General features: G+C 39.7%; 1 protein-coding gene, 1 long non-coding RNA gene and 1 pseudogene across 6 annotated transcripts in view; 2 read left to right on the plus strand and 1 right to left on the minus strand.

Annotated features, from left to right (window-relative positions):
• INO80D (INO80 complex subunit D) overlaps window positions 1-17,108 on the minus strand; it is a 70,701-nt gene extending 53,593 nt beyond the window's left edge. Inside the window, exon 1 of one of the 4 annotated variants that reach the window (XM_024738299.1) lies at window positions 16,990-17,108. The gene's annotated coding sequence lies outside the window, so the exon portion shown is untranslated. Of the gene's footprint in view, window positions 1-16,680; window positions 16,847-16,989 lie in introns of those variants that run through there. The other 3 variants (XM_024738303.1, XM_024738301.1, XM_024738300.1) reach the window with 3 other exon arrangements.
• LOC112395238 (nucleolar protein 56 pseudogene) lies at window positions 1,495-3,549 on the plus strand (annotated as a pseudogene).
• On the plus strand, window positions 16,845-23,621 carry LOC112395225 (uncharacterized). Of its 2 annotated transcripts, XR_003002327.1 has the most exons (4): window positions 16,845-16,892; window positions 17,048-17,603; window positions 22,367-22,420; window positions 23,403-23,621. It is a non-coding gene; the product is annotated as an uncharacterized LOC112395225 (long non-coding RNA). The 2 variants fall into 2 exon arrangements; XR_003002326.1 differs by having other exon boundaries at window positions 16,851-17,603.
• Window positions 23,622-24,640: the final 1,019 nt, after the last annotated feature.

Raw genomic sequence — 24,640 nt, forward strand, 5'->3', positions numbered from 1 at the left:
ACGAGTCTTTGGAGGTTTAAGAAGAAAACAGAAGGAAGCAATCACACAATAGTCACTATCTCTCTACACACAAAAGGTCCAGCAGTAACATTTATGTACCATAACACCATATAGTCTGCAATGAAACTGAAACAACTAATCTGTCACACCAGGACATAGGGGGCTGCTGTGGTCTAACCCTGGGATCCCCAACCCCCAGGCCGTGGACCCGTGACAGAACCCGTGGCCCAGCAGGTGGGCAGCCGGGGAGCGAGCGATGCTGCATCTGCCACTCCCCATTGCTCCCCATCGCCCACATGACCACCTGAACTATCACCCCCACCACCCCGCCGGTCCGTAGAAAAATTGTCTTCCACGAAACTGGTCCCAGGTGCCAAAAAGGGTGGGGACCACTAGTCTAACCCACCTTCTCCACATTCCAGAAGTCACCCAGACAGCTGATGAACAGCTTAGATACCAGCTACAGAGAAACTCAAGAAACACTCTCTCACTTGCAAAACTAAATATGAAACTCCTTATACCAGTGAATGACAAGATACATAAATTCTTGAAGAGTCAGAAGATAAGTCTGCTCAAGTCTGATTATCTGCCAAGGTGACTACAGTATTCACCTTGAACAAATCATTTAACCTCAGTTTTCTCATCTGTAAAATAGGGATAATATTAGTAGCTATGTTATCAGGTTGCTCTAAGGATCCAATGATAAAAGCACGCAACACGCGAAGTACCATGCCTTGTATAAGTTAAGCACTGAAGAAATACAAGTTATTACTCATAAACATTCTTATTATCACTACATTTTACCTGCTGATGATAAAGGTAGAGAATTTGTATTACCTTTGAGAAGCATTACACTTACTTTAGCAAAAAAAAAAAAAAATCTGAAACATTAGCCTGGTTAATAAAAATCACATTTATTACTGAGTAAACCTAATCATACATCAATGTAAAACAAAAATAATAGCTTTCCCTTTTCACTTTATCAGGAGGCAAGGAAGAAAAGTTGGACTAAAAATTTAAATTTAGCTGCCCCGAAGGTCTGGATGTTCAGGACAGGAAATTATTTCAAAGCAAACCCATGCTGTTTCATTTTTACACCCTCTCTTTGGCCTGCTCATCCACCTGGCAAACATAAATCTTTCATGAATTAGTCCAAGTAAATCTACATGAACTTCAGGAAATAAATAGGCTGGAAATAAGTGACTGAAAAAAGTAACTGCCATTATGAAAAAAGTAGCCTATATATATATGAGAATATTTTATAAATCATATGAAGGGTTAACGTTCACTTTTTACTGACATATTCTATCTAGGTGACATCATATCTATCAAGATTGATGATTCCCCCTTTCTTTCCAATGTTTATGCATCTTCTTTTTTCCTATTTGCATTGGCTAGAACTACTGGAACAATGTTAATAATAGCAACCACTGGTACTCCTAACTTTAAGTGAGAACTGCTTCGAGTCAATGGCAGCAATAATGCTGACTCCTGTGTGATGTTAAAGAAGTATAAAGAAATTCCTACTTTATTAAAAGTTGTTTCTTTTTAAAAAAAACCTCAGAATTGATGGTTAATTTTTACTGAATTCTTTTCCAGCTTCTAGGGAAATGATCATTTTTCTCTTTTGTACTTTTAAAAATATGTACTAAAAATATTTAGTATTTAGTATTTCCTGATACTGTACTCTTCTTACACTCCTGGGATGAAAGCAACTTGGTCATCATGCATTATTCTTCTAATGTCTGGCTGAGTTACATTTGCTAATATTGAGGATTTCTGACTTTTGTATTTTGAGAATGTCTAGAGTTTTTTTGTGTGCTTTGGCAGAATTAGGTGTTAATATTTTAAAAAACAATTTATAGAATCTATGTTCCTGAACAGTTAAAAAGCATTGTAATTATAATGTTACTTAGAAAGTTGCCTGGGCCTACTAGTGTTTTGTGCAGATCAGGTTTTCAAGTTTATCTGCATATAATTTAGCAATGTGACCTCTTACGTTTAAATTTCTAAATATCTGTGACTTATTCTTGTATTCTGTGTATGTCCATACACATACGTGATATTTGTGCTTTCTCCTTTTGTTCATGATTGGGCTCAACAAGAGTTTATCTGTTTATTTTTACCAATATCCTCCCCCCAAAAACAAAAACAAAACAAAAACCTCTTGGATTTATCAGCACCTCCATGTATTTTCTAATTCATCAATTTCTGCTTTTATATGTTCATTCTTTCTGCTTTCTTTCCATTTATTTTATTATTTTGTTAACTTCTTGGGCTGAATTCTTTCATTTTCATTCTTTTCTTGCTTAGTAATTTGTTTTCATCTATAAATTTTCCTGAGTACTGTTTTAAGCATATCCCATAGGTACTAATACACAGAATTCTGATTATCAATACTTTCTAGTTGATTTGGATTTTATTTTTTTATTTCTCCTTTGACCCAAGAGTTATTTAATTTTTTCAGATGGTAGAGTTTTATGCTTCCCTTTGTTTTAGTGCTAGTTAAGAACAAGGAGCATTGGGAATTCCCTGGCGGTCCAGTGGTTAGGACTCCGTGCTTCCACTGCCGGGGGCCCAGGTCCAATCCCTGGTCAGGGAATTAAGATCCCACAAAAAAAAAAAAAAGGAGCATACTGGTGTCTGAGTGATTCTCTGGGCCCAAAAAAGGAACCAAGTTTCCAGAGCTCTGAAGACAAGGGGTAACACCCCAAAATATGGACTTATTTTCCACTCCACCTTCAATGGCCTAGCAGCTGCCAAGAACAAAGGCTGCATCTCCAGACACCTAGCAAATGAACGCAGTACTGCTTCATGAATTGATTGCTTCTCTGAGGTGCCCACAAGCGTATTTGGGGAGAAGCTTCACAAATAAGTCGAGGAACGGCTGTCTTACGAGACTGGAGAGATTCCACAAAAGAATGGATGTCATGAAGGAGGCAATGGTTCAGGCAGAGAATAGCTGCTGAGATTACAAGGAAGCTGGAGAAACAGAAGAAACACTTGAAGAAGGAAAAGAGAAACAGCTGGCTGCAACTGCCCTCACAACCTTGAGAAAACAGCAGCAGTGTAGAGGAATGTGAGGAAGGACAACGGTGCTGAGACCTTGCTGAGAGCCCAGAGAGCTGACTGCAGCACACACTCATCCCCTGGGCAAGTCCTCGGCTGCCTCCCAGGAGTGTAAGACCCCAAATGAAGAAAAGCAAAAGCCCCAGTAGGCTCCTCAGGAGAATGGAATGGAAGACCCACCTCTTTCTCCAAACCCAAGAAAAAGAAATCAAGAAGCTGGTTAGCAGTGACCTTGAAGAGACAGCTAGCAGTGGAAGTCTTCCCAAGAGGAAGAAATCGTTCCCCAAAGAGGAACCAGTTAGTGACCCTGAAGTCAGAAACAAGAGTGCCCCCAAGAAAAAGAGGAAATTCTCTTCCAAGGAGCAGCCACTCAGCAGGGGACCTTTAGAGTTTGCTGGCAGCAAGAATAGCAGCTCTAAGGAAAAGTTCTAAGAGCTATCCCAGGAAGATCAGAATGGACACTTCCCTGGTGGGTCATAACCCACGGAGATATTTCTCAACCCATCCATCCCCTATATCCTAATAAAAACAAATTCACAAGTAAAAAAGAAGGAGCATAATCTGCATATATTTCTGATTTTGGATTTGACTGAGTTTTTATTTGGGGACTAACAGATATTCCTGGGAAAGAGTATTCGTTGTTTCCAGGGTATGTTGTTAGTTGTATCATACATCATGCTATTAACATTCACTATGTTATTACTTATTTTGTTTGCTTTCTCTATCTACTAAGAGCTGGAAGAGATGAATCAAAATCTCCTACTATCATCTTATTTGTTTCTCCTTGTATTTATTTTATAAATTTTAAAGCTGTATTATTTGATACCGAGATTCATGATCACTAGACTGTCACTCTTTATCATTAGGAAATGTAACTCAATTGATGCTTTTTGTCTTGAATTCAACCTTGTCTGACACTAATACCTGGACTCCATTTTTTTGGATGTGAACTTGCTGGTTAAGTCTTTGCCCATCATTTTACTCTCAGGTTTTCTGAGGCACTGTTTTAGATCACAGGTCAGGTAACACTGGCTTATAAGACAAATTTGGCCCGCTGCCTGTTTTTGTAAAGTTTTATTGGAAGGCTGTCCTGTTAATTCATTTACACATTGTATATGACTGCTTTCATGCTGTAACAGCAGAACTAGTAGTTGTACCACAAAGCCTAAAATATTTACTAAATTATTATTTGTTGGTCCCATTTTTAGATGCATCTCTTAACAGGTTTGACTTTTTTGCTCCAATCTGAGTCATTTTCTTTTAATAAATGAGTTCATCCAATTAATAATTTTGTATTTACTTACATGACAAATGTTTCATCTTAATTTTATTACCTTATTTTTTGTATTGTTTTTAGCTTTCAATTCTATCTTTTTTTTTTTTTTTTTTTTTTTTATTTTTTTTTTTTTTTCTGTACGCGGGCCTCTCACCGCTGTGGCCTCTCCCGTTGCAGAGCACAGGCTCCGGACGCGCAGGCCCAGCGGCCATGGCTCACGGGCCCAGCCGCTCCGCGGCACGTGGGATCCTCCCGGACCGGGGCACGAACCCGTGTCCCCCGCATCGGCAGGTAGACTCTCAACCACTGCGCCACCAGGGAAGCCCCTCAATTCTATCTTTTTATTACATATTTCACTATACAGTCTATTTTCCCGGAAGATTTATAGTCTGTGTCCTTTAAATAACATTTCTTTACTCCAAACTAAGAAAATTAGTATATTTAGCATTATTGTGATTAATCTCATGTTATGAATGAGAAAAATTTCCATTTTTGTTAACTACCTACCCATTCCAACTCAGTGTTTCTTCCTCAGATTATTATTTCTACATTGCTATAGCTTATGACATTTTAATGTTTGTCCTACATTTAAAATTATTCGATGCTAATCACTACTCTTTTAACTTCGTTTTCAATTCATTTCTTGATTCAATAGTTTATAAAATAGTTACCTCCCTTTTCCACATTCCCCACCAAGGACTGACTTATGGAAAATAAGCCATGGTTTTTGTTTAAAAATATATGTCAACTGAAATTATACTTAAACTATAGCTTGCCTGGACATAAAGTCTTGGATCATATTTTTTTCTTTTTTGTCTATTGACTTTGTATAATTTTTTTCCATGTCTCCTAGAATGAAAAAGCCTGAGGCCAGCCTCTTTTATCGGAGGTTTGATTTTTTTCCCCCCACTTTAACCTAACAATAAAAGTCTTTATGGGAATTCCCTGGCAATCCAGTGGTTAGGACTCAGCACTCTCACTGCCGGGGCCAGGGTTCAATCCCTGGTCAGGGTATTAAGATCCTATAAGCCATGTGGTGTGGCCAAAATTAAAAAAAAAATTTTTTTTTAAGTCTCTATATTTAAATACTAGAAGCCATTCTAGAATTTCATTTTTTATTGTGGGAAACTCTTCCTTAGTATCTTGAATTTTTTTTTCTACTTCATTTATTCTATTGTATCCTTCAGGGGTACCAATTATTGGTATGCTAGATTTACTGTCTTCCATATCTGTCTCTGTCTCTAGTCTTTATTTTTCGTTTATTTATTTATTTGCGGTACGTGGGCCTCTCATTGTTGTGGCCTCTCCCGTTGCGAAGCACAGGCTCCGGACGCGCAGGCTCAGCGGCCATGGCTCACAGGCCTAGCCGCTCCGCGGCATGTGGGATCTTCCCGGACCGGGGCACGAACCTGTGTCCCCTGCATCGGCAGGCGGACTCTCAACCACTGAGCCACCAGGGAAGCCCTCTAGTCTTTATTTTTATTTTTTCCATTTTGGATTATTCAAATTTCTCAAGCTCACCTCCATTATCATCAGCTATAGTGTATATGTGCTGCTTTGAAAGTGACCTTCATTTCTACAATGACTATATTTTCCTCTTTTATTTCATACCCTGGTTCCCTGAGCTCACTCTTATATCTTATTTATTTCTTGAGCTTTTGTATCTCATCTTTAAACTCCTGTATCAGAGGAGCCATGTCTCGCCCCCAACTCTGCACACCACCTCCCAGCATAAGGAACTATTTATTCATAATTTTCACTTTCTCTGTTCTTTCTGAAAATGATCATCTCCAACACTCCTCCCTTAAGGCTTGACTCAATGTTGGATTAGTCTCCCCAGCTCGCAGGGGCCCACATGGCATAGATGAGGGGATGATAATTTAGGCTTTATTTTTGTTCAGTTGACCAGATCAGCAGCTATATGGCTGCATGCTGCCAGTTTCTCCTCTACTCTCAACTTCTTGCAAAAATAGTACGACTCTACGGTTTGTTATTCAACCCCACCTCTCCTGCCACTCAGGGAGCACAATGTATATACCAACTTTGAGATTCCTAGTAAGGGGATCACTAGTTTCGTCCTCATGGTGCGTCACCTACTTGGGAGGAAGCTGCTCCCCCCACTTTGTTTGAGTTCTACAGAGGAAATCATCCTCTCCTTGCATCCTCTCTTGCCCTGGTTCCATTCCCACTGCACTTCAATAGCACTAATTCATATATTCTGATTACAAGGTTTTTTTTAGTTATCAAAGATTGAGTTTTTCTTCTGTTTCTGATTCTCCTTATTCTTTTTAGTTGGTTTAGAGAACAGAGATGTCAGTATTCTGACATCATTAACCAGAAGTATCTTTTAAAATTCTGTATAGTAAAATGTACCAAAATAAAATCAAAATCATAAAACAAATTATCTAATTTTTACAACAAACATATTCCTTACGTTATTTTCTGTTTATTTTAAAGAATCAACATGTTATTAAAGAAGTTACTAAACTTGATTCATTTTCACTATGTCAAATCCATGTGATTCTAGCTTTAATGACAAGTATTTATTTATTAAACACTGATGGCAAGTCCATCATTTTCCGAGAAGCTATAGAAGATATTAATAGTAAAAGACATAATTTTTTTCCCTGAAAAGATTATAATCTATGCAATGAGAGGCACTCAATAGAAAGGAAGTGAATAACTGGAGGACTTCACCCAGAGCTCTGAGCACCCAGGCGCCTCTGGTCTCACTAAGCCCAAGGATAGGCCCTCTGTCCAGAGCAATGGATGTCTTCCTCTTTGTGCTCCCTCCTCCAGCCAGCCCTAGCCTCAGAACACAGCTCAGTTGTCACCACATGCAGATTCCCTAAGGCTGAGTTAGTTACATGCTCCTCTGAGGTACTCTGTGCAGTTCCCTGTTTTAACACTTATCACATTCTACTTTAATTGCCTGTTCTTCCTTTGTCTTCCCTCTTAGGAAATAAGCTCCTAGAGGGATAAACAGTTTTCTGTTCATCATTATATCCCAGAGCTTAGCATAGTGCCCAGAAGTTAATAGCTGCTCAATAAGTACATGCTGCCTACATAAATAGCTTGTGTAGTATCTCAATTCTAGGTTGTCTACCCAAAACAGATTACTAGGTTCACCCACCAATCATTAATTTTAAAAAATCACTAAATTGGTACTTCAGACAGTCTACACAATAATTTCTAATAGCCATAGCCATATACCAAGAGAAAGTATAATTTAGAAGCTTTAAATTTTTTGAATATTGCAGTACATCTGAGGTAACACCAAACGTTTCATCAAACAGATTCACATAATTTGCTACCCAATGTCTATCTGGCAAATAATGTTTTTTAAAACAATGTAAGGGGCTTCCCTGGTGGCACAGTGTTTGAGAATTTGCCTGCTAATGCAGGGGACACGGGTTCAAGCCCTAGTCTGGAAGGATCTCACATGCCGCGGAGCAACTGGGCCCGTGAGCCACAGCTACTGAGCCTGCGCGTCTGGAGCCTGTGCTCCGCAACAAGAGAGGCCGTGATAGTGAGAGGCCCACGCGCCACGATGAAGAGTGGCCCCCGCTTGCCACAACTAGAGAAAGCCCTCGCGCAGAAACGAAGACCCAACACAGCAAAAATAAATTAATTAATTTATAAACTCCTACCCCCAACATCTTCTGAATTAAAATCTACCTATTCAACTTCCTCCTAACTCTAAGAATTCATTAATCTAACCAACTGCCCTCTTTCAGCATTTGCCACAAGGTGCCAAAGCTCTTGCTAATGACCTCTATGCCATTACAAATGGGTGTTTAATTGCAATATCTTATAAACAACTTCTCTTCAACCTTAGTTTTTTTTACATCTGTTATTTTTTTTCTATTAATATTTCTTTGATTTTTAACGTATTAAAGTCCTACTAAAAGCCAACTTTCCATCTCCTTTTTGAACAATCACCTACCTGTTCTCCATTTTCAAATCCCTCTTTTAAAAGCCCAATTCAGGGACTTCCCTGGTGGCACAGTGGTTAAGAATCCACCTGCCAATGCAGGGGACACAGGTTCAATCCCTGGTCCAGGAAGATCCCACATGCCGCAGAGCAACTAAGCCACTGCACCACAACTACTGAGCCTGCGCTCTAGAGCCCGACAGCCACAACCACTGAAGCCCGCATGCCCTAGAGCAACTACTGAGCCCGAGTGCCTAGAGCCCATGCTCAGCAACAAGGGAAGCCACCGCAGTGAGAAGCCTGTGCACCACAACGAAGAAGAGTATCGCTGCTCTGCTCGCCGCAACTAGAGAAAGCTTGCACGTGGCAACAAAGACCCAATGCAGACAAAAATAAATTAAATTAATAAAAAAAAATTTTAAGCCCAATTTAATCTTTATACTTATATTTTCAATTCCTTAATGTATTCAAACTCACTTTATATACCATAAAAGGAAAGAATGTTGGGGGACGATGGCCCTCTGCTTTGAAATCTAACTTCCTTCTTAATGAGTATTATTTAATATCAAAACCACTTTGTCTATAGGGACTTCCCTGGCAGTCCAGTGGTTAAGACTGCACTCCCAATGCAGGCGGCACTGGTTCGACCCCTGGCTGGAGAACTAAGATCCTGCATGCCGCATGGCATGGCCAAAAAAAAATCACTTTGTCTGTAAACTGGAAACAACTATTCATCTGGTCTTCTCTACGTTAACAGGTTTTTCCTTTTAAATTAAAGAAGAAATCATCACAAAAGCGCTAAGGTAGATCTCGGGGGAAGAAAAAAAAAAACTATATATTTTTCATTTTTTACGTCTAGCCTCCCACCACTTAAGTTCTTTACCCCTACTCCACCAAAGATGAAGTTCACACGGCCTTCACTCATTGACATTCATTGTAAGATAAAATAAGAGATGAAACATATAATTTATAAAGTCCACATGATCTTAATCAAATGTCTTACAGACCCTAATATTTAAATACAATCCCACTGAATAATCCACTTAGAACTATACCTAAGCTCTACCTTTTAATACACGATGAATATCACTAAAAAAAAATCCTAACCAGACTAAATTTATCACAGCTATAGTACATACTGTATTCAGCTATGGAAATAACTTGTTTAGATTTAGAATACAAACAGATCTATGCTCCCTTAAAGAATAGAATTAAGGTAATTAAGCACTTAAGAGCAGCAGTAGAATATACACTCATTAATTATTACCAAAAAAGCAAAAGTAACTTATTACTGAGAATAGACCCACAGAAAGAATACTTTCACAGCAAACATATCCATATACTGAAATTCAAGAGAAGGAAATATGGGTAGGTGTAAAACAAAACAAAAAAATCCTTCTTGATATTACATGCTGAGTTTAATGAAAAATAAATTCCTTTCCACAGTTTCTTTCTTCTGCAAAAACGGAGGAATAAGACATTAGCAGGGAGAAAAGTAAGAAAGATAAGCTTTTTTTTTTTCCTGAAGTCCCTGTTTATATATTTTTTTAACATCTTTATTGGAGTATAATTGCTTTACAGTGGTGTGTTAGTTTCTGCTTTATAACAAAGTGAATCAGTTATACACATACATATGTTCCCATATCTCTTCCCTCTTGTGGAGACAAAAGACCTGTATGCAGAAAATTATAAGACACTGATGAAAGAAATTAATGATGAGCTTTTAACAAAAAAAGCAACCTACAGCCCTTTCGGTCTTCCAACAGCAACCATAAACCAATTTGCAAAAATTTGAACATTATTCTCTTTGGGACTGCCACTGTATCACCTCCATGTGGAATCTCTGCATGTCATTACTGTTCTTTTGAGTCTCAAGTTTCAGAAGCACGTTCATTTCACTGCCACAGCATTTTCCCCTAATTGCCATCTGTAACTTTATATTCTACCCCCTTTTAAGAGCCTGGACCTACAACATACCTTACAATTTTTTCTAATCCAACATGAACCTAAATTCTCAGAATGTTAGTTTTCTAATATATTTAATACAAACGAAAAGAATTTTTACTTATCCCAGATCATATAAAGTCTTAAAAAGCATGTCCCCCCTACTTTAAGCTTTTTTTGAAATGAATTTTAATTCAACTTCATGGAGCATAAAAATGCGATACTAAACAGATTATTATTATTATTGATTTTTTAAAAAACCAGCAATATCCCACATATCAATGTGAAAAGTAGTAAAATTAGACTCAGAAATGATAAAAATCTATGAACTGATGTGATTCAAAGAGATCAGTGAGAAAAACTGCCTATCACCCCAAAATATAAACAATATTCAACATGAAGTTCAAACTTCAACATGAAGTTCAAACAGAAATGATAAAAGTCTATCAACAGATGTGAGTCAAAGAGAAAGATCAGTGAGAAAAACTGCCTATCACACCAAAATATAAATATTCAACATGAAGTTCAAACTAGAATATTTAAAAATAATTGCTTATTGAATGTCTATTATGTGCCAAACACTGTGCTCAAACAACATTGTACAAATAAGTTTGCACTGTGAATTTTAATTAAAATGGCCTTTATGCTAGTCGAATTCTTTACCTAATTTACTAGAAAGGTAAGGATAGCTCATGCAGCAGTTGAGAGCACTTACTGGCTTTAGTGGGCATCAGAGATGGTGCTTCAATCTGGCTCTGCTAATTACTGGGTGTCTGACCTTGGGCAAGTTATTTAGGTTTCAGTTTTCTCAGTTGTACAGAAAGGATTACAATGGTATGTACCTCATTGAGTCACTGAGGAGAATTAAATTAGGTATTTCATGGGCATGGTACCTAGCACATACTAATCACTTAATGTTAAGTACTATTAGAAGCAGTAAGTAGTAGTTTATTGGTATTATTTTAATCAAAGACCTGCAGGGCTGAAATGCAGTCTCCAGCTGCTGCTGGTTTTCTGAATGTTACAACATAATTCTCAGTTAAGTCAGGTCCTCCCACTTTCTTGAGGCTAGTGTAACAGAATCCACTGAGACCTGTTTTCTATAATCCATATTAAAAATCTAATATTAAAATATCTTCTACATTCTACAGAACATCTATATTTCTGGTGTTCTTAGGATGACAATACTAGCAGAATGAGCAGTGTTTGATTGGGTTACAGCATTTATTAGCTCCAGTTAACCATCCTTTACAACAAATGCTTTCTGAGTTTCTATCCATGCCACAGTGACTCTCAATTGTTACAGAAACCCTATATTGCAGGACAAGAAGAAAGAAAAATTAAGTTGTAGTTACAGTCCTCAAAGTTCTTTTGTTCTAAGAAATCTGAAACCAATGGCCTCTTTGTTGCTAAATTCCAGGTCCACCTTTCCATCCTTATCTCACTTGACCTCTCTGCGGCACCTGACACTTTCTCTTTCTCGAAAACTCTCTTTCTGGCCGCTCAGTCATGGCTTCTCTTGACCCCAGACTTAAATGTCAATGTTCCCCAAGATGCTCTTAATCTTGTTTTATAGGGATCCAAGATGAAATGCCTACATGGGCCACAGGGGTGGGCCATGGCCGGACTTTGGCAAACTTTGCTTATCTAAAGGCAGCAGACTCAAACCAGTTCCAACAAGTTGTCGCGATTAAAACACACAGGCGCGCGTGGACCCAAGGGTTGCAGATCTTCCAATTTTTCAAAGACAAAAATCCAAATTTTCCCACAAAATCTTTTCCATGTCAGCAGCTCATTTAAACTGTTGAAATACAAGATGCGTGACCTTGAGCAAGTTATTTTACAAATCTGTTTCCTCATCTATAACGTGCCAATGATAAACTCACACACAAAGAGTGAATGTCAGACAAAACATTTTTACAGGCTTTCATTTTAATGTCTGCTCTACATCTACCCCAAGATTAGATTATTCCAAGTTTCAAGCAAATGTATAAAACTGTGAATAGGCATAAATGCATTTTACTGGAGAAGGGGCCAGAAAGATCATCAGATTCCCAAAAAAGACTAAGAACCACTGACTAAACCAAATTTTTCTAATTCTACAACTTCAGCTGTTATTTATGCGAGGATGGTTCCCAAATCTACATCCCGTCAACCTATGAAGACCGCTTTTTACCTCCGTAAAACAGCCTCTCCACTGACTTCTCTCCATCTCCACTGCCACCTCGTTAGTCCAAACCTTCAATCTCTTCTCAGCAGCTGTCTCACTTGCCCTCCTTCGTTCCACTTTTTGTACAATTCAAATCTTCTAAAATGCAAATAATTTATTTGGCCAAAGGCCTACATAAATGTAAAATGAATCCAAATCCCTTGGCCTAAGTACAAACTCCTTAGGACCTGGTGAGGCTGACCACTCCCTCTCCCATTATAGATTCCTACTCCCCCAATTCCTACAATTTGCAATACAGAATACTCCTTTGTCCTTAGGCATTTATTAGTACTTGCAGGTCCCACCTCCTGGAATGCCTTTCTAACTCCTCCCATTGGCTCAGGGCAGAAATCCCCCCCTGGAAAATGCTAACTGCTTGCCCCTAGGCCAGAATAAGTAGGTTTCCTTCCTCCAGGCTAAACTATCCCTCACCATTCAAAGATGTAAATGTCAGCTTTATTTTTCTTCTCCACTAGACTAAAAACTCCTCAAGGGCAGACAATGTGTCTTTTTATTACAAGGCCCAGGGCTACCACTAAAGCAGCTGATCTGTTAAATGAATGAAACACCACTGGCTTCAGCAAGTCCTACCCGTCACCTCAGATAAACATCCTACCCTCCCAAGGTGAGCCTACCAAAGCCACAGACTACTCAGCCCTTCAAAGCCGTGCAACACACACAGCTGCAGGCAGATAACTTCTAGAGTTTAAAAAGGAGCTACAAGTAAACCCAACCTTCTCTGCCCACTGGTGTACTTACCACTCCTTTACATTTACCAACTCAGAGTTCAAGGACAGAGACGAGGCTAACATCAAGCTACTGAAACTTTCTATGAATATACTGCTGATTTTTACTGGCACAAAAATATTTATTTGCCCCATGAAAGTAATTATTATATTGTATCTGTACTCAAATACGTATTAGTATTAATATATGCTGAGTCAAGCACTCATTCACAGTGAAAAATTCACATCGAGAATATTAAAAAATCTTTAAAGGAAAATATTATATAGAGGTCACGCGCCAGGCACCACTTTAAAGGCTTTATGTGCAATTCCGCATTTAATCATCACAGCAACCCTATGAAAAGTGTTATTATCACCCCCTTTCACAGATGAATAAACTGAGACTTAATGAGAGTAATTTACCCAAGTTACATAGGTAGAATTCAAAGCCAATTTGTCTCCACAGCCCAAGCTTTTAAGCAATACAAAACTATACAACACTGTTAAATGGAAGATCCTGAAATTATGCAGTATGCACAATCACAAAATAGGGAAAAACACACACACACAACAAAATGTTAACAATGGTTATCTCCTGAATGGGATGAATATAAGCAAATATTACCTTTAGTCAGAAAAAAAGCAAACAAACGAGAAACAGTATAGACCGTGCTAATAGAAAAGTAGAGTGGGCTAGGGGAATTAGGAGCCAAGCACATGGGCTATCTCATCTAATCTTTACAACAAAAAGAAGTTATTTCTGTTCTATAGATAAAGGCTGAGAATCTGCCCAGTGGAAGAACTGGGATCAGAACCCAAGGCCCAGCCCAAATACGGCTGACGGCAGGATACTATGCTACAAATAAAATGCAACCAAAAAGCTGTCTTAAAACCAAGTCACATTCTGGGAAAGAATGAGAACCAAGTAGCCTGGCATCTTAAGTGCAAGGAGGGGAAAAAAGGGAGACCTAAGGTTTTCATTTTAAGCTGATCAAAAGTAACTCTTCAAGTATCCCCAAAAAGCCAGGACCAGCCATTACAGTCAGGGTTCTGGAACAAACTCATACCTAAAGGAAGTGGGGAGGAGACTCCACTGCTGTTTGTTTTGCAAAGCACAGAGTCACATTAGCATAAGTTAAATGGACTTGGATGGGACACCATTGTATAGGCAGTGGAGTATCTCCACTGGGGACAATTTGCTGCCTCCACCCCAGTCTCACCAATTCATCCATTGTTTACAAGTTACCAGGTGTGTGTGGGGAGACACGGAGTGCTACCCCTCTCAGAATATTGCTGTTAACTGTATTCACATACAAATATCTCTCATTATCAAATAACTACTGTTCCAAAACTGGACAGTGAGAGCTACTAACCCTGGGGAAACATTTCAGGTAAGAATGAATGGATCAGCATTTTTTTTTTTGAAATGACATGTTTAATTTTGGGTGCTCTGACTTGGAAATTTTTAAATCCATCTAAACTATAATTTCATTTCTCTAAAAATAGTACTAACATTACTCACTGAGAAAAATGGTTGGGGTAGGGTATACAAATTTCCTTACACAATCTTTTGGAGGAAATAAAATGATTACTTCAGACTTATAAATGAAAATTAAACATCTGTTTTTGAAACTAAATATTTAATAGTGAAAAAGTATATTACCTCAGCAACTTAAAATTCATTCAATTTTGCCTTGAAAGTCTTTTCTTAGTTTCACATACAATGTATTTGAAAACCACCATTCCTTCAAAAATAAAGTAGCCCATGGGGTGATTAGATCAGGAAAGATGTGTAGGCCAGGGAGTTCAAAACTTTTGGGATTTGTTCATATACAGATTTTGAAAGTCTGGGAATATGACGCCAACAATATACCTTAAAAATATCAAATTATGAGGCAAAGAGATTTTTTTAAACCTTGAAATGTCCTAAGAGACTCATAGACTGATTTCTTCCATCCAATATGCTCCAAAAATAAGGACAAGCTATAACAGAAGTAATAATTTTGGGTACACAGTATATGAAAACATCAAAATCAATAAGCAATTTCAATTAATCAATAAAGTTAAACAACCATTAAATGTAATTTGCATTTTTGTAAGAAATCCATACAATCTCAAATATCAAGCCTTTCTTAAGTAAAATACTAAATGGCTGGATGGCTGTCATTGTGGAGAAACAGAAGGAGTTTTATTTTAGGCAGACAAAAGGAAAAGAAGACACACTAAGAATCACAGAAGGAATCTCACTTCCACGCCTAACAGAAGTCAGCACTGACCAAGTCCGGGGTTACCCCTTGCCCTCTGCAAGTACCACCTTGTCCCTGGGTAACAGTGTTCTGGGTGGGTGGGGGAGGAGGGATGAGCGGTCAGAATGTGGAACACTTCTGCCAGCCAACTCCAGCCTGCTACCAGGCAGGACACACATACCTACACACAACCTCCTGTCCTAGGTCTGCTAAAAAAAAGCTGGGAAGAAAAGGGCGAATGAAAGAGGAAAAATCACCTCTCCAAACATGCCCACGCTGGGGGCTAGGAGTGGGGGGCAGGGCACATTAACATTTCGACTTCCACACTAAAGAACACCAGGAGGTTAAGTGTAGCCACAGGAAACATCCCATCCCATCCCCGAAAACCAGGAAATCTAGATTTGGAAATTTAAGTTTTCGATTTCTTTTCTTTTTTTTTAACTTTCAAAACTCACGGCACCAAAATATAGCTAAAATTGGATCCGTTTAAACATAGAGAGAAAAAAAAAAAACCCATACCCAAACCACACCGTGTCAGCTATGTTCTGTCCCCCGAGGACTCTTCCACAGACCCTTCTGAGTTGTGGCAATAACAAGTTTCCTTAAAATGCCCATTTTTCTATTTCTAGGGTCGAACCTAAGAGTATCACAGAAATCCAAATAGCTGTTATCAGAATAAATAAACGACTGATCCTTAAACTGCAGACTTTGTTTCAGGAGCTGCCCTGCCCACCTCCACTCCCATCTCATTCTTAATGCTTCCCAGCAGGGTCCGTCCTGAGAACCTGGGTCTCCCTCTTGGGTCCCGTCCCCGCGCTTGTTCTCCCGGACATTGACCAAATAGGACAGAAAACTCCTCCATCTGGGGGCTGCTCGAGACATCCAGCCCCCTCTCACTGACAGGCTCCTCACCGCTCCCTACCTCTCTCCCTCAGCAAGGCTGTCCAGAAAAGGGGGCTCGAGACCCAAAGGAGCCAGGGATGGGAGGAGGGTGGGTGCTCAATCTGTACATAACACCCCCGGTTTCCGGGGTGAGGGCTAAAAAAGCGATTAGGAAAGCCTGCCCCGTAGAAATACCACCTGAATTTACCTCCTCCCTTCCCACTGCAACAAGCCCAGTCACTAACTAATAAGCTAAGACAAATCCCTGGAAAACTTTTGCAAACGGGCCGAGCGGGCCCTCTCCCCAGCCGTGGGGGCTCCCGGGGAAGGGGCTGGAGTCTGCAGCCCTGGAAGGGCTCGCCGGGGAGCGGGCGAGGGGTGCAGGGGCGGAGTACCTTCCACGGACAGGAACTGGCAAAGAGTTTCAAAATAGCCGAGTGCTCTCCCCCACGCCCTCGGGGGTCGCGAGCGCTAGGACCGGGGCTCCCCGAAAGGAGACCAGCCCCCAATTCGGGCCTAAAAGGAAACTTTCCGGGCCGCGGCTGCACCTGACTCTTCACATCCCCTTCACGGGGCCTGGCGCGGGCCGGCGAATCCCCGGCCTCACGTAAGCGCGCTCGCCGCCCGCCCTGCCTGCGCGGCCCAGCCCGCCGCCCTACGGGAGCCCGGGGATGTGGGCCGGGCCTGAGGCCGCCTCTGCTTACCTTTCAGCTGCTTTTTTTTTTTTCTCCTTCCCCCCTTTTCCCTCGGCTGGTCTGACAGATCAGAGTGAGAGGCGCTGGCAATGGACTAGGAAGCTCGGCCGCCGCTGCTACTGCTCCCCCCTGGGCTCCGGCGAGAGCCTTTCCCTGTCAAGCAAGAGGGGTGAGGATCATATTTTTATTTTGGAAACTAAAAAGTGCTCCCAGGGTCGGTGATTATTAAGGGGAAATCCCTGAATATACTCTCCAGCCAAGAAGGCAGGGCTGCCGGAGCTGCACAAGAAGAGGCAGCAGCCTCCTACAGCACCACTACAGGCACTGCGAGGACATAACACCAGAGAGCAGCTCCTCTGCCCTCCGAAACGACAACTTTCCTACCATCTTGGAGGCAGAGGAAAGGGGGGCCGGGGGGAAAAGTGCACCCGCTCCCGGTAAAGTACAAATTTCGACTTCTCATCTCTGGAAAAAAGTCCACACCGGCCGTCTACACCGGCGCCTGGGGGAAAAAGCGGGGAAGAAACTGGGGGTGCTTGAGAAACGTTTGCATTTGCACCAGGGGGAAAAATGTTTCTGCATCTTCTGATGGCAAGAAATCTTTACAAGACACAGGTTTTCCGGTGATTATTGTTTTCTATTTTCTGTTTAATTTTTTCCATGTTCGTGAGAGTGGTGTTTGATTTTTTTTCAGGCTAATAATGATTTTTTTTTTTTCCGTTACAGATCTAAGTTCTGGGTCTGGTGGTCAGTTTATAAATTTGGACTTCAAGAGACTTCCTAGCCACTTTATTTGTCTACTTATTTATACGTTTTTGTATTGATATACAGAGAGATTTATATGTTTCCTCATGTATAAAAATTTGTGTTATATATTCCCCTCCAAACTGAGATTGCTGGAAGACAGTTGTAAAGGGATGGCTTTTGTCTCCTTTTCTCAAAGCAATGTAAATAAAACCTATTGACTGTCCAGAAGGGCAAGATACAGCTGTTTATTTTTCACAATGCAAATTAAGGCAGAGATCACTGGGGGCATAAATACAACTTAAGTATAACTGACCACCTTTATAGAAATAATCCTAATGCTGTTATGATCTGCCCATGAAGAAATGTTACTGTAAAACTGAAAACAAATTTTAAAGACAGCTTTAGATTTTCTCTAAGTACAATTGCTTATTTAGAATTATGTACAGGCATTTTATTTTAATTTAGATCCTTTAAGGTTTAGACCTTTTGTGCATTACACATGTTGCTGTCCACTTTCTGTGTCACAGAATTGAAAAATGTGTCTATTGTTGTTAGAGTTGAAATGCTCAGAATTTCTAATGTGCTGCCAAACTGTGTGAAGTGCTTTTAATATATTGCAATGGATGTCATAAATCTACTTTTTTCCAATAAGCAAAGATTAGTAGATAGATGGGAACAAAGTCACACAGTGCAGAGCTAACACAGAGGTAAGGGAGAGAAGGGTGCTGCCCACTTGCAGCAATTCCCATAGAACTCTTACTGGAGAAGAACAAATTGCAGAGATATTTTGCTGTTTTTATGAAGAAAGAAAAGAATACTAGAAAATGAACAAAAAGTCTTTTTGTATGTTCTACAGGGAATGATGAATCTTGTACAAAGAGTTATTTTTCTGATGCAGGTTGGCTGACATAGTGGGAATGAATTTGTAATAGTAGTGCCTTGCATCAGTAGAATATTTATTTTTAATTGGGGTATAGTTGCTTTACAATGTTGTGTTTCTGCTGTACAGTGAAGTGAATCAGCTATGTGTATACCTATATCCCCTCTTTTTTGGCTTTCCTTCCCATTTAGGTCACCACAGAGCATTGAGTAGAGTTCCCTGTGTAGAGTTCTCATTAGTTATCTGTTTTATACATATTAGTGTATAAATATCAATCCCAATCTCCCAGTTCATCCCACCCCACCCCCCTTACCCCTTTGGTGTCCATACGTTTGTTCTCTATGTCTGTGTCTCTATTTCTGCCTAGCAAACAGGTTCGTCTGTACCATTTTTCTAGATTCCACATGTATGCGTTAATATACGATATTTGTTTTCCTCTTTCGACTTACTTCACTCTGTATGACAGTCTCTAGGTCCATCCAGGACTCTACAAATGACCCAATTTAGTTCCTTTTTATGGCTGAGTAATATTCCATTGTATGTATGTACCACATCTTCTTTATCCATTCATCTGTCGATGGACTCAGTAGAATATTTAATTTCTTTCATTTAAAATTTATTACAAAGCATTTAGAAATAACTGATGACTCAGTTTAAAATGTTTTTTGAGCTTCCAAATTTAGAAATTCCCATAATGTTAAAATGAGTTCAGATAATGCATGTAACAGATATTTATTATTTTCATGCTGACCCCCATCTTTATCATCTATATTTGAATACAGTACCTGAATAGTCTTGGTTTTCTTTTGCAGTTTTTTTCCCTTACTCTTTGCTAGAAAAATCTAAAGTAATTAAAGTAAAATTAACTGATTCTTATCGTCTCAGAAACCTCAGTTATGAAGTTGTGTTCTATTTAGTTATTTTTTTAACGTTTGGAAATCAAACACTTCGGTCACAACAAGGAAATCCATTCCCTTAATGCAGAAATCTGGTGGACTTGAAAAACGTGTTTTTGAGCAACTTGTTTCTTATATGTGACATGACATGACTTTGTAGATATGCTTTGAATTTTTCAAGAAATTAAGATGTGTTTGCCTTAAGCTGACTGCACCCTTTTCTGCAATCCCTCTTGTGACCAACAAGCTTGTTTGTGTGATGTCCATCAGGGGATAGGGATATGGTACATAATCTTAGCATTTCAGTGTCTTTCTCTTTATAAAGATTGACTTGTACAGGGCTGTGATCCATGATGTTTATCCACCAGCTGAGCTAAATAGCCCAGACTTGGGCAATTACAGCCCCAACAAGAAGAAATCCTGCTAGGTTTGTAACATTGGTGAATTTGATTGGTCACTGTTTATTTCACTTGATAATTGAACTCATTTCCGGTGTTATTTCTAATTCCTAGAAACTACAGGTGCTGACAAAACTACTGACATAATTAACCTTAAATAAACGTATTTTGCCCAATAAAATGCCCAATACTGTACTCAAATTTGGCTAACATTGAGCCCCTAATACATCTTGGTAACCTTGCTGGACACTTTTATGTATGTGCTCTGGTTTAATTCCCCCAAGGGCTCCAAAAAGTATTATTTTTCTTTCCCTTCTCCCCTCCTTCTCCTCCTTTCCACTTCTTTCTTCTTTTAAATACAGTTGGGATAATCGTCTTCAATTTCAAGGAATGTAGACATTCTTGGCCCTAAGGCTTTCAATAAGATTCCAAATCCTTTAGCTCTGTAGTTTCTGAGGTGCCTTCCACAGCTCTATACACTATATCTGGAAATGCTAAGTTTCTGCCACTTACTCTTTGCCAAAGACAAAACTGAGTAGCCGGCAGCTGGAGCCCCTTCATTCACCAGTGGCAACCAGCGGCTTATTTCACCTTCATGAAGTCTAGTACCTAAGTCTATCCATTGTTTTGAGACAAATATATATTTGTCAATTGAAATGCACTGTGTTTAAGAGAGATTTCCTTCCTGATCCTGAAAGGGAACAGTACATGTAATGCACTAGCATAATTAGAAATGTTACCTATGTTGTAAAGTTATGGTATTTTCTGAAAGATCTAGTCAGTGGATGTAGTGACTTGGAGCCATGAATGCCAGAGTTTCACCTATGTGATACTTACAGCAGTAGTGTCTTTTATTTATTCTGTTATTATGCCTTAATTTCACCAGTAGCTTGTTTTGGCCTTTAGTTGAAATAGGAGATACTTGCCTTAATATTTTTATAATATAAACTTTAATTGATCTGCCTTTTGGTATTAATGATTTTAATTTTATAAAAATTGACCACCTTATTGTGAACACTATAGTGAAGAAAATACCACCTAGGGAATTCCCTGGTGGTCCAATGGTTAGGACTCCACACTCTCACTGGCAAGGGCCCAGGTTCAATCCCTGCTCCGGGAACTAAGATTCCACAAGCCACAGGGTGTGGCCAAAAGAAAAGAAAACACAACCTATATCCTTAAAAGAGCTCATTCACAGATTGTGTGGATTTAAAGTGAAAGATTTATGCATGTTTAATATATTAGATGTTTTTAAGCAATAAAGCCATGCCTTTATTGGCGAATGTTTTGCTGACAGCATCACCAAGTGTTTAAAAAGACACTGACAGCAGACATGATTATACGAATTTAGTGGGGGGGGGTTTTGGGAGAGTAGGGGTGTGATTATAAACCTTCCCTAATCACAGAAATGTTTTTTTCTAACATTTGTAAAGGCAAACTCTGAAGTGATACTAAGAGGTCCCTAGTAGTTTGAAAACTTCCAAGGAGGTGAAAAGAAGTGTGTGTACAGAGCCTAAAAGTTTTCAAAAATCATACTATTATGATGGCCATAAATGTAAATTTTTTTCACTCTAAGCATTTCTGTTTTGGAAACATTTGTTGGTAATGTTTCTATCTAAAACAAAGATTTTAGTTTTATTGTGGTTACTGTGCCCTGAAGAAAATGTTTCTGAGACAAGCATTGTACTTGGGAGACATCCACATCATAGCTTTAGGTTATTCGAATATGAAATTTCTATAATATAGATGCAACTATAGTCAAAACACACATGATCAGGTAATCTCCAAGTTCTGACACCTACCCAGGGGCACTGAGACCTGGGGACTACTACCTAATGCCAAGCCAAAAACCAAGAAAGTCTTTTCTTTGTTTTTTTTTTTAAATCCCCATAAGGGGCAAAAGATATCCTCTAAAAACCAGAAGGTCACTGGCAGCAGCAGGGGCAAGTTTCCCCACCTTCTCGTCACGCTGCAGGCAGAGGATGCGCCATCGCCTTGGCCATAGCATTCTTGGGCCGTTTTATTGACTCCTTACCTTACACTGAGGAAAAAAAACACCTCTCCAACTGAAGTCGTTTTTAAAGTAATGGTTAGTAAAAACACCCCAAAGCAGTATTAAAGATTGGATTTGGGCAGAATTATAAGTGTTAGTCAACTTTTTCTATAATTCATAATGAGAAAACTGTGTCCCAGAGGTGGTGGTTAGCTAAAACATTGTAGTAAGAAGAGAAATCCATAGAGTCCTCGGAATGATAGGCAGAGATCAATACAAAGGTGACTGTTCATTTCTGCTAGGTTCCTGGTTAAGCAAGCTTTGTAGACCCGCTGGGAACTTAACCACTATTTCCATGGGAAAATAAACCCCAGGTTCCAAATAACTAGTTCACAGTGATATTCTGGAACACCGCCCTTTAATAAGTTTGGACTTCCTGTTCTATAATAACTTTGCCATATATTTGTTACAGGCTGCCAGAATTCAATCGTAAGGGAAAAGGGGGAAATCCTCTCATTCAGTTAAGGTAAGGAATAACTATTTAACACAATTTAAACAGCTTGATTTAAATTCATGTAAGGAAGATTATCAAAGATACAATATGGTGAGGCCAGTTGTAGTACACCAGGAAGAGGAAAAGACCTCAGTGAAAAATAAAAATTGTACTGTTTACCTTAACCATATACACTGGTGTTTCTGTTTTATATATACCTGGGTGCTGTATGGTCTTACAGTAGGTATTTGCATTTTGTTTTATTCTTAAGGAAAACCAGAAGGAAAAAGAAATGAGGGCACAGAAGTAGATAAGATTCTACTAAAAATTACCCAACCTAGCCTCCTCCTATTAGGCTGAGGCTGTTTTTGCCCTACAGAGCAAGCCACAGCCATTCTTGTGATGCCTCTGTTCTTCTCAGCTCTGCCAGGTAAATCCCGCTCTGCTCTGAGGACTTGTTCAAAATCTTGTTCCTGAAGGCTTCTGGTGCCAACCTGAGTGTACAGTGACCTTATTCTTACTTTAATGCCTTGAGTTGTTTTCTAGGATTTTTTTTTTCCCCACATGCGTTCCTTTTGTGCAGGAGGAGCTGTAATGGTTTAAGAGCTTAATCTCCAGTCCAGGCCATCTGGTTTAGAAACTTGGCTCCACCATTTTCCTTGGTAGTGTGACCCTGGGCAAGTACTTAACCTCTAAGGAATAAGAACAGTACCTACCTCATTGCATTGTTTGAGGATTACAGGTCATAGTGCATGTAAGGCACAAGGCGGGTCTTAGTGCTGTGTAAAGCTCAGCTGCTCTCTCTGGTTGCTTGCCAGTAAACACCTTACAGGCAGTACATCCCAAGGTCAGGGAGTACTGCTTTGTTTGTGTTGTGTTTTGTTTTTAAACACTACCAAGACAGTGGACTTAGCAGCAGTAGTCACAAGTTGAATTAATTCAATACAGAAAAAGATAGAAGACTATGATTATGCCATACCAAATACCTACAAAAACAATCCATTTTTTTTTCCAGATATTTTTGAATACCCAGATAGTTGACAGTCAGTAGCAAAGATTTTTAAGTTTAGCTGAGATTTGGGTGTCCTTCAGACTCAATCAAGATCTTAAAGAATATGAAAGGAGGACTTCCCTGGTGGCGCAGTGATTAAGAATCTGCCTGCCAATGCAGGGGACACGGGTTCGAGCCCTGGTCCCGGAAGATACCACATGCCAAGGAGCAACTAAGCCCGTGCGCCACAGCTACTGAGCTTGCGCTCTAGAGCCTGCAACGCACAACTACTGAACCGTGTGCCACAACTACAGAAGCCCACACGCCTAGAGCCAGTGCTCCGCAACGAGAAGCCACTGCAATGAGAAGCCTGCGCACTGCAACAAAGAGTAGCCCCTGCTCAGAGCAACTAGAGAAAAGCGTGTGTGCAACAACGAAGACCCAACGCAGCCAAAAATAAAATGTAAATAAACAGATATATATATATATATATAAAAAAAATGAGATACAGGAAGAGTACATATAGAACATATATCAAGAGAGAACATATATCAAGAGAAGTATTGTTACCAGTTCATGCCTTTTCATTAGCCGTTCTAAAGAGAGAGATGCATTTAAATTTCAATATGAGATATTGGAGAAGACTTTTCTGACAATAAGGCATAAAAAGGTTTACGAAATATCTTCAAAGCAAGTCATCCTGGGACTTCCCTGGTGGTGCAGTGGTTAAGAATCCGCCTGCCAATGCAGGGGACACGAGTTCGAGCCCTGGTCCGGAAAGATCCCACATGCCACAGATCAACTAAGCCTGTGCGCCACACCTCCTGAGCCTGCACGCTAGAGCCCGTGAGCCACAACTACTGAGCCCATGTGCCACAACTACTGAAGCCCACACGCCTAGAGCTGCGCGCCACAACAAAGAAAAGCCACCACAAGGAGAAGCCCACACCGCAACAAAGAGTAGCCCCTGCTCACCACAACTAGAGAAAGCCCATGTGCATCAAGACCCAATGCAGCCATAAATAAATAAATAAATTTTAAAGAGTCATCCCACAAAGGGAATAGTAGGTGTTTGACACATTTAATGTTTCCAATGAACTGTTTGATAGGGCAGGTACTAGTTTATTGTTTTAAAATGCAGTGTTAAGTAGTAGACAAAGTGTGGGGTTTAGATCAGAAAACCATGTGTGAATTCCGGAGCTAATATTTATTTACTAACTGTACAAACTAAGGCAGTTTCCCTAGACCCTCAAACCTCAGTG

This window comes from Neophocaena asiaeorientalis, unplaced genomic scaffold, assembly GCF_003031525.2.
Source record: "Neophocaena asiaeorientalis asiaeorientalis breed wild unplaced genomic scaffold, Neophocaena_asiaeorientalis_V1.1 scaffold258, whole genome shotgun sequence".
In the NCBI taxonomy this organism is placed as follows: domain Eukaryota; kingdom Metazoa; phylum Chordata; class Mammalia; order Artiodactyla; family Phocoenidae; genus Neophocaena; species Neophocaena asiaeorientalis.